We start from the raw sequence: 12487 nt of genomic DNA on the forward strand, positions 1-12487 counted from the left end.
GATCTGACCCAGAGTTAAATCTTAATATGCTTGAGGGTCTCCTCATTCTTGTCTCAGAATTCTTAGCCCTTGGGACAGAGGCAATATAAACGAAGAAGGAAAACAATAGATTTAGAAAAGACCCTGATGCTGTGGAAGACTGAAGGCAGGAGGAGAAGGGGATGACAGAGGATGAGATGGTTGGATGGTATCATCGACTCAATGGACATGAGTCTGAGCAAACTCTGGGAGATGGTGAAGGACAAGGAAAGCCTGGCGTGCTGCAGTCCATGGGGTCGCAAAGAGTCGGACATGACTCAGTGGCCGAACAACAAGTACTTCTCAGTCAGTCTTTCTCTGAGAGAGGCCTGGCGAGGATCTAACCCAGAAATCAGGTGGAGTGGAAGTTCTATCTTAGAGACACTAACGTGCTTAAACATATTAAATCCCCACTATCCCCATACTGTTCAAGGTCATTGAAGACAGAAAGATAAAATCTCGTGGCCATTCTACTTTAGCAAAGCTTCCCGGTTTTACTTTTTTCTATTCATCTGAAAACTTCCCAGCCTTTCATTCTCAGTGTCTGAGCCCCGTGCCCTCCCAGTATGGGGCAGTCCCTTGGCCCAGCACCATGGTCTGGGGGAGCTCCAGGGAGGTGCTCAGAAACCTGCAGAGAGGAATCCCACCCCTGGGCATTTAAGGAAACCAAACCACTTTCTGCTGGTCATCATCACAGCCCCGTGGGATACAGCTCTCCAGGTACCCTTACCACCACCCCTTCACGGTCCTCAATCAAAACCCAAGCACAGGCCCATCCCCTTCCTCTTGGAGTTACTTCGTTCCTCAAGGTGATGTTTAGGTGATTAGGCTGTTTTTCTCAGCAGTGCCCAAAACAAACGACCTCCCTTCTAGCTCCAGCCTCAAGCTTAGCATAAACAGATCAATCAACCCTGAGGGAAAACAACAACCCCTGAAAATCCACAGACAATGAGCCCCCTGGCCTGCCAGACAAGGAAAATGTAAGGGCTGTTAGGCCCCCTTAGTGTTGCTATGGGTTAGGTAGAATTTTAGAATTTCTAGAGCTGGAAGGGATCTTAGTTCAATTTCTTCCTTCCACAGACAAGAAAATTAAGCTTAGCATTTAAGATTGTTTCATTATATAAAACTGGATGCAGTATGCCCTTTTTAAAGCAGGTTTCTAGATTTATTTCCCTCTCATTAAACACAGGAGAGCACAAAACAATATGGCAGCAAAATCCCAGTCTGGGAGTACAGCAACTCCAAATTACCCCTGGACTGCTGAAACCATACATCACCTCCGCGTAGCAGATCCAATATGCACTCCTGACTGGGGGCATCCATCACCCGGCCCCCGGGAGCCCCTCCACCATGGCTGAACTATCTTAAAGGAAACGTGCTGGAAGCGTGTGAAAGGCAGATTACCTGGTTTGCTTCACCATGATAACAGGGGTCCTTGAGCTAGTACGTGTCTGTCCAAAGCCCCACGGAAATCACACTTTTATTCATACTTGAGCATTTTATATCAAATGCAGTGATTATATCAAATCAAGGTCAGGAAATTGGCCATGCTGGCCAGCGCAAACACTGCCGGGTGGGGTTATATGCGTCTAGATATTTGTAAGGGGATGAGTGGAGACAAACAAATTGTTCCTTTGTAAATGCAGGGGTAGGAAATAGTTTAACATTTTTTTTAAGCAAATTCTATTAGAGGAAAAAAAAAAAGAGAGATTAATCATGGTTCAAAAAAAAATTTGGAAACCACCAAGCTGGGTTTTCATCTTGGGAGAAAAGGTGGAGAATGTTTCTACTGAATCAAAATGAATCTCGTTTCGGCAATAATTTTCCTAAGTAAGAAGCAGCCAGGGAACCACAATGTACTCAGCTTCAGCAAACTTTCCTGCAGCGTAATCACACACTAGCCTGGTAACATGCAATGGGCTGTGGTCTCACTAGGTGACATTATATTGCAGTCTATAGTCATGTTTAGAGTACTCATTTACCATAGACTGGTATTCTATTTGAACTTTTGGAATCAGTGATATACATTATAACGGGAATCAAATTTTTATTGTGATCGATAAAAATTTACCATTTCAACTCTTTTTAAGCGTATAGTTCAGTGGATTAAGTACATTCACATTGCTGTGCAACTGACACCCCATCCATATCGAAAATGTTTTCATCATTCCAAAATGAAACTCCATACCCATTAAATAATAACTCACTCACTCTCCCCCTCCTCCCAACCCCTGGCCATCACTATTCTGCTTTCTGTCATATGGACCTGACTACTTACTAGGGACCTCATTATAAGCATCATCATACAACAATTGCCCTTTAAACAATAACTCTAATGGGAATTATAGTCAAGTAATTCAGATACCTAATGACACTTTAGCAATACTCATGTATTACCCCACAAATTTAAACCTTGTAGGGAAAATAGAAGATTATTTAATATTAGAAAGATAAGATATTTCTACCACTTTTAAAATCAACCCTGAATATTCATGGGAAGGACTGATGCTGAAGCTGAAGCTCCAATATTTTGGCCACCTGATGCAAAGAGCCAACTCATTGGAAAAGACCCTGATGCTGGGAAAATTGAAGGCAGGAGGATAAGGGGAGGACAGAGGATGAGATGGTTGGATGGCACCATCGACTCAATGGACATGAGTCAGGGAGATGGTGAAGGACAGTCAAGCCTGGTGTGTTACAGTCCATGGGGTCACAAAGAGTCAGACATGACTTAGCGACTGAACAACCACCACCACTTTTAAGAAAGAATGGTAGAATATTAGGCAAACCAAGGCTACCGTACAAATGTGCACTGACCCTAAGAGTGGGCAAAATAGTGACCAGAGCTCAAAAGTGACCATCTCGACTACAGCTTACCATACAGCCAATGGAGAAGAGCATGGAATCCAGAGACTTTAGTGAAGTCTCATTCATTCACTCACATGTTCATTCATTTGTTTATTTAACAAATACAGTCAATTGCTTCCATGCAATAGGTAAGCTCAGTGCTGAGGATAAACCCTAAAGGGCAAGTGCTGCCATCTGTCTCACTGTCTGACCCCAAGGGGTTTGCCATCTAGTTGAGGACTTGGACAAGTGAGTAGGATGCTACATTACAAAGGTCCACTGGATGAACAGAGGGGCTGACAGAGTACATAGGAAAGGGTTTAACCCAGACTGGCCGGAAAACATGACTAAGAGTAGGAGGGGCTGGGCGGAAGTACTAGTAGGCAGTGGGAACGGCTTGTGTCCAGACCAGGAGGAAAAGAGGAAGCTCACTGGGCAGAGCTGAAGGGAGTTCCATAATCCTGGATCTGGTACAAGCGTGTGAGTGCAGGAGCTCAGTCGTGTCTGACTCTCTGCGACCCTATGGACTGTAGCCTATCAGACTCCACTGTCCATGATATTTTCTTGGTAAGAATACTGGAGTAGGTTGTCATTTCCTACTCCAAAGTATCTTCTTGACCCAGGGATCGAAACTGAGTCCCCCATGTCTCCTGCATCCCAGGCAAGTTTTTTACCACTGAGTCACCGGGGAAGCCTGGATATGGTATAAGAAGCAGTGAAAAAGGAGACTGGAGAAGGTGTCAGGGGCCAAATCAGGATGGGACTCAGTTGTGTTAGGAGTTTTAACTGTTTCCTCAGGACAAGGGTTGGGGGAGGGGGGAGAATTACTGAAGGATTAATCAGGAAAATGGTGTTTATAAAACAGAAATCACCATCCTTGAACCATATCACAGATGTTTAGGAGAGGTCACACGGTTTATATCTGCTAAATAGCTGTCAAATACTTGGATGTCCCTTCAAAGTAATTTCCAGTACTATGAACACTTTCCTCGTGATCTGTGACATGGGTGTTTGTCCAAAGAGGTCCTGCTCTACAGGACAGGCCTTTTGGCCTGTGGATGGACTGGTGGTTATTGCTGGCGGTCACCAGTATTGGTGGCTTTCCTCACCTTCCAGGACACGCAGAAGACAGTGTTTCCCAACCTCTGTGCAGTTGAGCAGGGTCATGCAACTGGCATTAAATTTTGTTACTTTGGGGCTGACGCATCTAAAAGTCAACTTGCAATTCTTCCGTCCCCCTTTTTCTGCCTCGGTGCACCCCTGAAGCTTCATGGTGACATGGGAGTCATGAGATTAAAGCAATTTGGAGAAGTGGAGGGCAACTGTCCCAGAGAGTCACCTGGACCCACAGGGGACCTTGTATAAACAAGTTAAACCACTGGAATTTTGTCTTACCACAGCTTAACTTAGCTTATCCTACCTAATGCAGGTGGAGTACAATATAAACCCATCTTAATCCCATACTCCATTCTTCTATAAATACTTTATCACTGTTACTATCTGAGACAGCCTGGTGGGGTGAAAGGGCATCAAGATTGTTGCCAGAAGAACTGGGTTCTAGTATGGACACTGCAACCCATCAGTCTTAAGAACTTGGGCAAATCTCATAAGTGCTCAGAGACCACTTTCTTCCATAAAAGGGGGAGCCATACTTGCTACAACTTGAAGAGTTGGTGTAGAGTTTAAAATTAAAAGGGAAAATATATGTGAAAATGCCATCGAAGATACACCTTAGTGTGCTCATTTTCTTACAACTGCTAACGATAGTGTCCTAGGGGAAAAGGAGAGGAATGAATTAGAAATTTTTTAATCTCCCCTCCTCCCCCACTCAAAAAAAAGTGGGGTGGGAGCAAAAGACTCCTATATTCATGCAGATTTAAAAAATCTCATTTTGTGGCTCGAATAATTTCAGGGTTTTGAAAGCTCATGTGAAAGTTGATTATCACATGCAGCCTCAGATAATTTCCCCAGAGAGCTAAACAAATTAAAATATATTTTTTAACTCCAACAAGCTGACACAGACCATCAGTTGTATCCTTGGTACAAGTTTCATCCTGTAGTTTTAATCAGACCCTGGTGTCTAAGCAATATTTACCTGGAGGGAAGGAAGGATGCAGAAGGGATAAGCCAGGAAGTGGTTAATCAGCTGGGTCCTCCCATCCCAGCACCCGTTATATCTGCAGATGGCCATCTCCACACTGGAGGGAGACCTAGCCGTACAGAGGCTGGGCTCCTCACAGCTTGAACAAGTTGTTTCCCCACTCACCCACCCACCCAGCCCAACCCACCATCCCAGGAGACCCTCAATCTGCCACACTTATAACCTAGCCCAACCCAGCCTGGCTGATCCCACCAGGGCTGATGCAGATGGAGCAGGTAAGGCTAACTTCCCTGAAATGGTTTTCAGTCTGTTCGGGAAATGACAAAAGGGTGAACAGCCCAGACAGCAGCAGCAGGTTTACGGAGCACAGACTGTATGTGAGCGGCTCCAGCCACCGTGCTGGGGTTCTCTGGCCCTGCACAGAGCTCCACTCCTTCTGAGCTGAAGTTAGGATCATGCGAAATGGACAATCAAAAAGGAAAGAGCAGGTGGTGAGAACAACTCCCATATAGGGAGAAGCTGGTCTGAAGGTTGGTGGATCCAGGCAGACCCAATGTTTCACTTCCAGTCTGAAGGCAGAAAAGAAAAGAAAAAGAGGTCTGAGAGTAAAGACAGTTGAGCAAAGACCCTCACAGGATGGTCAGCCTTTTTGTTCTGTTCAGGCTTTCAACTGATTGAACAAGGCCCGCCTACACTGGGGAGAGCATCTGCTTTACTAGGTCTATGGATACAAATACTAATCTCACCCAAAACCACCCTCATAGACACATCAGGATAATGTTTGACCAAATATCTGGGTGCCCGTGGCTCGAGAATTTGACATATGAAATGAACCATCTCCATGCCACTGGCAGTATTATCAGCACGGACAACCCTTGGTTCCAGGCATTTCTGATGCATTCTGACCCTCAGCTGTGCTCCCCACGCGTGGTATACACCACTCCAGAGCACTGCAGTACTTTTCTACAATGTTTTAGTCAGTCCCCCTCCCACTCCATCAAGAGTGAGCACCACATCCTTAAGGAAATGGCTCTCAGGCATCTGTGCTACAAACAGGTATTCTTCTTTAGGCCACTGGTTTGCCTTTATCTTCACGGCCCCAAATCCGGTTACTGATCACTCACCTGCCTTCACTGTCTATGGCGAAGCTTGTGACCAGGTGTGTGGATCACTTCTAGAGAAAAATTCACCCATGTGCTGATCTCACCTTAGGGTTGAACTTATTATTCCCACCCTCATCTTCCCTTCATCTCCATTTCCCCACCTCATCCCTATTTTTGTTCCACTGCATGCAGTTTAAAAGGACATCTCAAGGGCTCTCCTGGTGACTCAGTGGTAAAAATCTGGCTGCAATGCAGGAGACCCCGGTTCGATTCCTGGGTCAGGAAGATCCCCTGGAGAAGGGATAGGCAGCCCACTCCAGTATTAACGGGCTTCCCTGGTGGCTCAGGCAGTAAAGAATCCACCTGCAAAGCGAAGACCTGGTTTGATCCCCGGGTTGGGAAGATCTCCTGGAGGAGGGCATGGCAACCCACTCCAGTATTCTTGCCTGGAGAATTCCAACTACAGTCCATGGGGTCGCACACAACTGAGTGACTAAGGAGCACAGCACAGCCATGCCCTCCACCAGGGGATCTTCCTGACATCTCATGGTAGGTGGGTTCTTTACCACGACCACCACCTGGGAAGGCCAACTAAGCCTGCGTATCACAACTAGTGAGCTTGTGCTCTGGAGCCCAGGAGCCGCAACCACTGAGCTCACGTGCTGCAACTATGCAAGCCTGCGGTGCTCTAGAGCCTGCGCTCTGCAACGAGAGAAGCCTGCACACCACACCTAGGGAGTAGCCCCCGCCAGCCACAGCTAGAGACAAAGCCCGCACAGCAACGAAGACCCAGCACAGCCAAACACAAACGTATAAATCCACATTAAAAAGAAAAGGACATCTCAGGTTCCCAAGTTTATTTTTGGATGAGGCAGGCATGCAAAGAGATCCATCCCCATCTAGGTTATTTTATTTCCCTCTCTCCAGGACCTAACGCCTTGCCATCTTCCCCAAAACAACCACTAAAGCAGACTGCTCTGCATTTTCATAGTCTGTTAAATGCACCATACCTGCCATATCCAAAATGCCCCAGCTGTCACCTAACTTCCACATTTCAAAGACAAGACCACATTGCCTTTTCTTTACTCTTCCCAGAATTCTAGGAATGTGGTGATAAGAGTCACAGTTATAGAGTGTCCTCCTCTTACCCAGGGGCTGATTTAAACTGACTCAGGGAAAACTTTCATTTAATGGGCTCAAAGGTGGACTTTGAATATTGCAGATAAGAGTTTTGGCCTCAAAACGTTAACAATTCACATCAAAGTTGGGCTGAAAGATTAACCAGTTAAAGATCCCTGGGAGAAGATACTAATTACTTCTGAAGAGGGAGAAGGAAAGTGGGATTGGGGAGGGGAAGAAAGCTGTCTTCGAAATGTCTTTCATCAAAAAGAAAAAAATCCAAAGCCAATATGGCAAAAAGCTGGCATTTGTTAAACATGAGTGGTATTGGTTTGTTGCATCACTCCCTGCGCATTTCTGTATATTTGAAATATTTCTAAGCTGATCAATATATTTGCTTAAAGAATTCTGTTTTTAAAATAAAGATCCCTAAAGAAAAGGAGCTTTCAACCAAACCTGAATGGATCTCAGGGGCTTATCCCCCGGGGCCAGAAGTCTCTGGGGCCCCCTCATTAGCAAGAGCTGAGGACAGAGAACACTAATTTACTTACCAGATCACAATGCCTTCTTGCTGAAATGGATTGAAGTGTTTTCACAGAGCTGCTGGCATCCTATTCCCTCTTTGTCATGATCGCGCACATGAGACAGTTTTGTTTACAACTATGAAATGCTGCCAGTCTCTCCAGTGACAACTGTACCCAGAAAGAGTGCATTACCTCATCTGACAACCTAACACAGACGATAAAGCAGCTTCAGAGTGCCGCCAAAAGTTAATTGACACTAATTTGAATAGTTACCAGGGTTACAGATAATAATAATACCCTGCACAGTTAAGAGTTTTAAGAGTTTCCAAAAATGTCTTCACACGCTTGATCTCTCCTTGTTCTTGAAAGACCCTTGTGAAAGAGGTAGGTAAAGAGAGTGTCATATCCAGGGTCACTTCTAATAATTCCATAATCCATTCATTCTATCAAGTGGTAAACATTTATTACGTACCAGCCAGACAAGACTAGGGGCCAGTCACTAACATGAACAGGCACCCTCTCTGGTCTTAAGGAGCTCTCCATCAGATGCAGATAATCAGACAAATACAGATATAAACACAACACGAGGCAGACTGTGCTGTGCAGGAGAGCGGTGAATGGAATATCTGTCTAGAGGAAGTCACGTCCAATTTGACGAAGGACGGCATTTGAATAATATGCAAGGTTTACAAATGTATAGATGAAGAGAAATGTACCATATAAATGAAAGACTCTGAAAGCCAAGCCTTGGAGTTTGAACTTGATTTAGAAGGCAATGGATAAACTTTTTTTCCTACATTTTTCAAACAGCTTTAATTGATACAATTCAAATACTACACACTTCACCCATTTAAAGAATACAGTTCTGGGGTTTGAAATGTTTACAGGGTTGTGCACACATTACCAAGTTGAGAACACTTCCAACTTCCTAAAAGAAACTCCATACCTTTAGTTGTCACTCCCCACCTCAGCCCCTGGTAACCCCTGATCTGCTAAATTTCTCTTCAGATTTGCCTGTTCAGGAAATTTCATTACAGTTCATACAGGGACCATACAATTCGGGGTCTTTGGGGCATACCATAATGCTTTCAAAGTGCATCCCTGTTGCGGTGTGTATCGCTACCTCATTCCTTTTTATTGCCAAATGATATTCTGCTCTATGGACAAACCACATTTTGATTAGCCATTCGTCAGTCGATGGGCCACTTTTTGACTGTTGTGAGTCATGCTGCCATAAACATTTGTGCACAGATTTTTGCGTGGACTTTCTTGCACGTTTCTCTTGGGTATACACCAAGGTGTGGAATTTTAGGGGCATATGGTAATTCTATGTTTAACTTTTCAAGGATCTCTGAAGCTATTTTTCATAGTAACTGCAGCATTATACATTCCCGTCAACAGTGTATGAAAATTTGGTTTCTCCATATCCTTGCCAACATTTCATTCCACCTGTCTTTTTCATTCAAGTCAAAATGTCCACAGCTACTCCGTCGTCAGCTGACAGGAGAAGTGTGAGGAAGGGCAAAGTTGGGTATAAAGAGGAGTAGTCTCAACCAACAGTAGTTAAATAACTCAACTGAAAATCTGAAAAACACTTATGGTAAAGGTCCTACACAGGACTTCTCCAGTGGCCCAGTGGTGAAGAATCCACGTGCTAATGCAGGGGACATGGGCTTGATCCCTGGTCTGGGAAGATCCCACATGCCGTGGAGCAGCTAAACCCGTGCACCACAAATGCTGAGCCTGTGCTCTAAACAGAAGTCACCGCGACGAGAAGGCCGTGCACCACAACTTGAGAAAGCCTGCTCGAAGCAATGAAGACCCGGTATAGCCAAAAATAAGATAAAGTTAAATTAAATTAATTTTTTTAAAAAAAAGAAACGCTTAAAAAACAAAAACAAAAATATCTTGGAAGTGACCCACGCTAATGGGAGGCTCTGAAGCTTAAACTTAATTTAATAGTAAGTTCACTCTGTGTGCCTTTTAAGAGGGAAGATGGCTAAGGACAGAAAGGCAATGTCTCTATTTAAAGAGAGAAAGAATAAATAGAATCAAGGAAATTTACATTACCATATGTAAAACAGATAGCCAATGGGAATTTGCTGTAGGACACAGGGAACACAAACAGGGGCTCTGTAACAACCTAGAGGGGTGGGATGGGGAGGCAGAAGAGAGGGAGCGTCAAGAGGGAGGAGACATACGCATACCTATGACTGTTTCATGTTGATGTTTGGCAGAAAACAACAAAATTCTGTAAAGCAAGTATCCTTCAATTAAAAAATAAATAATTTTTTTAAAAAGAATAAATAGAATCAACAAAAAAGAAAGAGGCAACATAAAAACTAGAAAGCACAGTGGCCCAGAATAATGATAATTTCCTTTAAGATTTATTGAGTGAGTTTCTGTGAGTGGTTTTTAAGTGCTTTCTAGATATCGCTTGACAAGACTCATCATAACCCTATTAGAGAAAGCCAGAGAAGGAAAAGATATTCCAGAATGGAAAATCAACAGTGTCAGACGCTGTTATTAAAAAAAAAAAGTCAAAGACAATGAAGGTCCACAAAACAGCTTAGGAATTGGTGACTAAGTTTGGTCATCAGTAACTTGTTGGCCACATTTGATAAAATGGTTTCAGGACAATGTAAGAATTCACAACCAACTGCAGAGCATTAAGAAGTCAGTGAGTTGTGAGGCAGTGGATACTGCAAGTACCAGCTTTTCTTTCAGAAAGTTGGACAGTGGGTGGAAAATTAGGACACCAATAAGAGAGGCTTGCAGAATGAGGGGATATTTGACTTTTATTTCAACTTAGGCTTATCTGTAAATGAATGAAGATTCAGATGGAGCAGACACCCAGAGCAAGTAGGAGAGAAAAGGACACCCAAAGAGGAGAAGGGTAAAGAAGAGACGGGATTGTTCTTCCTCCGTCAGTGAAACCAAATATTTCTGAGGATTCAAGGGAAGGATCTAAAACGATGCCAAATCCATTCTGTACCATTGGTCAGACATATCTTCCTGAGTAAAAATATCCTCCTCATCATTTTTGCCATCAATTCTTGAGCCTTTTTCTGGTCTTGATTAGCACCCAGATTGATCAGGGAAGAGAGTGGAATACCATGCTATTTATCAGCCTCCATCACACCCAGAGTGACTAGATTAAAACTTAGCTCTCCAGTAAGAAAATGAAAATGAAAAGATTCAGTCGGCGTCTGAATCTTTGCAACCCCATGCACTGCAGCCCACCAGGCTCTTCTGTCCATGGAATTCTCCAGGCAAGAATACCGGGGCAGGCTGTCATTTCCTTCTCCAAGGGATCTTCCCAAACCAGGGACTGAACCCAAGTCTCCTGCATTGCAGGCAGATTCTTTACCATCTGAGCCACCAGGGAATCACAAAAGAACGAGACTGAAATTCTTCCCAAATCCCATCAGACTCATTTGTTATTAGTGTTTTCCCTTTCTCCAAAAGACAGTGCCATTTTTGTCCCCTGTGTATGTGGCTGGATTATGCTGCTGGAACTGGAATGTTTTTAACTTTTCTTTGGTGTAAGGGGACCTGCTCCTCTGTGAATTTTCCCAGGGACCCTCATCTGACCTGGGGGAGACTGCAGAGCTGGACAACTTTCCAACCAAGTGCTTAGCTTGAGAAGCATCACACTTGCTCTGCGGTGAAGCCACAGATGAGAGGGTGCATCTTCACGACCTCACACTTCATCCTCCTACACATGTTATCAAAAAGCCGGACAGGATGTCATTTCACGGCACGAGAGCCGGCAATGACTGACTCTGAAACCTCAGGACCTGATGAAGGGACAGAAGGGCCTGGCCTGGCTATACTGTCTTTATGTTTATTCCACTAGCACTTGCTCTAAAAGAGAAGTTGCTTCTAGTTTTAGTTTTGGGGAGGAATTTCACATTTCCTTCACCTCACTTTAATATCAGAAACCACCAGCATGCCAGATATTCTTCAGGTGTGTGAGCAGTAAGTACCCAGATGCAAACCATTAACACATCCAAATTAATTTTGCTAAGATTGAGTAAATAAACGAAGGGAGTTGATGTATTGAGTTCAATGTCAGAATTGAAAAGGATCCTCGGGGACATTTAGTCTGAAAATATCTTTTCACAGATAAGGAAATTTAGGTCCGGCACAACAGAGATTTGCTCAGGGTCCATGAACATGTTAGAAGCAGAACTGAGAACAGAACTCAAATCTCCTGGGTTATTCTATTTTTCTTAATCACTACATAGACGACCATTCCACTCTCTACACAGTTCTTCATAACCTGGAAGAAATAACCATGATTCTCGGATATACTGGGTAAATCCTCAACATTTCTTGCTGTGTCCATGACACATAAAGGGGGTGGGGGTGGATTAGGGTGATAAGCTATTTCCTTCCTTGTTGCTGAATTTATGGAAAACCACCTTCCTTCAATCCTATATCCAGAGAATACAACATCTAATTTATGGCTGAATAAAACTGGATGCGTTCACATGACTCTATTCATTTGGACATGTTTGTATACTATCAACCCTCATGTTTTAGAAATAATTCCAAAACAAGTCCTTCAAATCCTTTACCACATCACTGGCTTTCTTTCCCAACAAGAGATTATTTAGGCCCACAAGACTGGCACCCTTTATGGCATTACAGTAAATTTATATTAGATTTTTCTGTACTACTGATAATAACATGCTGACAGATATAATCCTGTTGATATGATTACACATCAACAAACAGGGCCTTGATTGTGAAGCGGCAAATGGACTAAC

At 43.7% G+C, this 12487-nt stretch overlaps 1 protein-coding gene across 1 annotated transcript in view; it reads right to left on the reverse strand.

Annotated features, from left to right (window-relative positions):
- Positions 1-12487, reverse strand: part of KIF26B (kinesin family member 26B) — a 517705-nt gene that overhangs the window by 372211 nt on the left and 133007 nt on the right. The window lies entirely within an intron of this gene.

The sequence above is a fragment of the Ovis aries genome, chromosome 12 (genome assembly GCF_016772045.2).
Source record: "Ovis aries strain OAR_USU_Benz2616 breed Rambouillet chromosome 12, ARS-UI_Ramb_v3.0, whole genome shotgun sequence".
In the NCBI taxonomy this organism is placed as follows: Eukaryota; Metazoa; Chordata; class Mammalia; order Artiodactyla; family Bovidae; genus Ovis; species Ovis aries.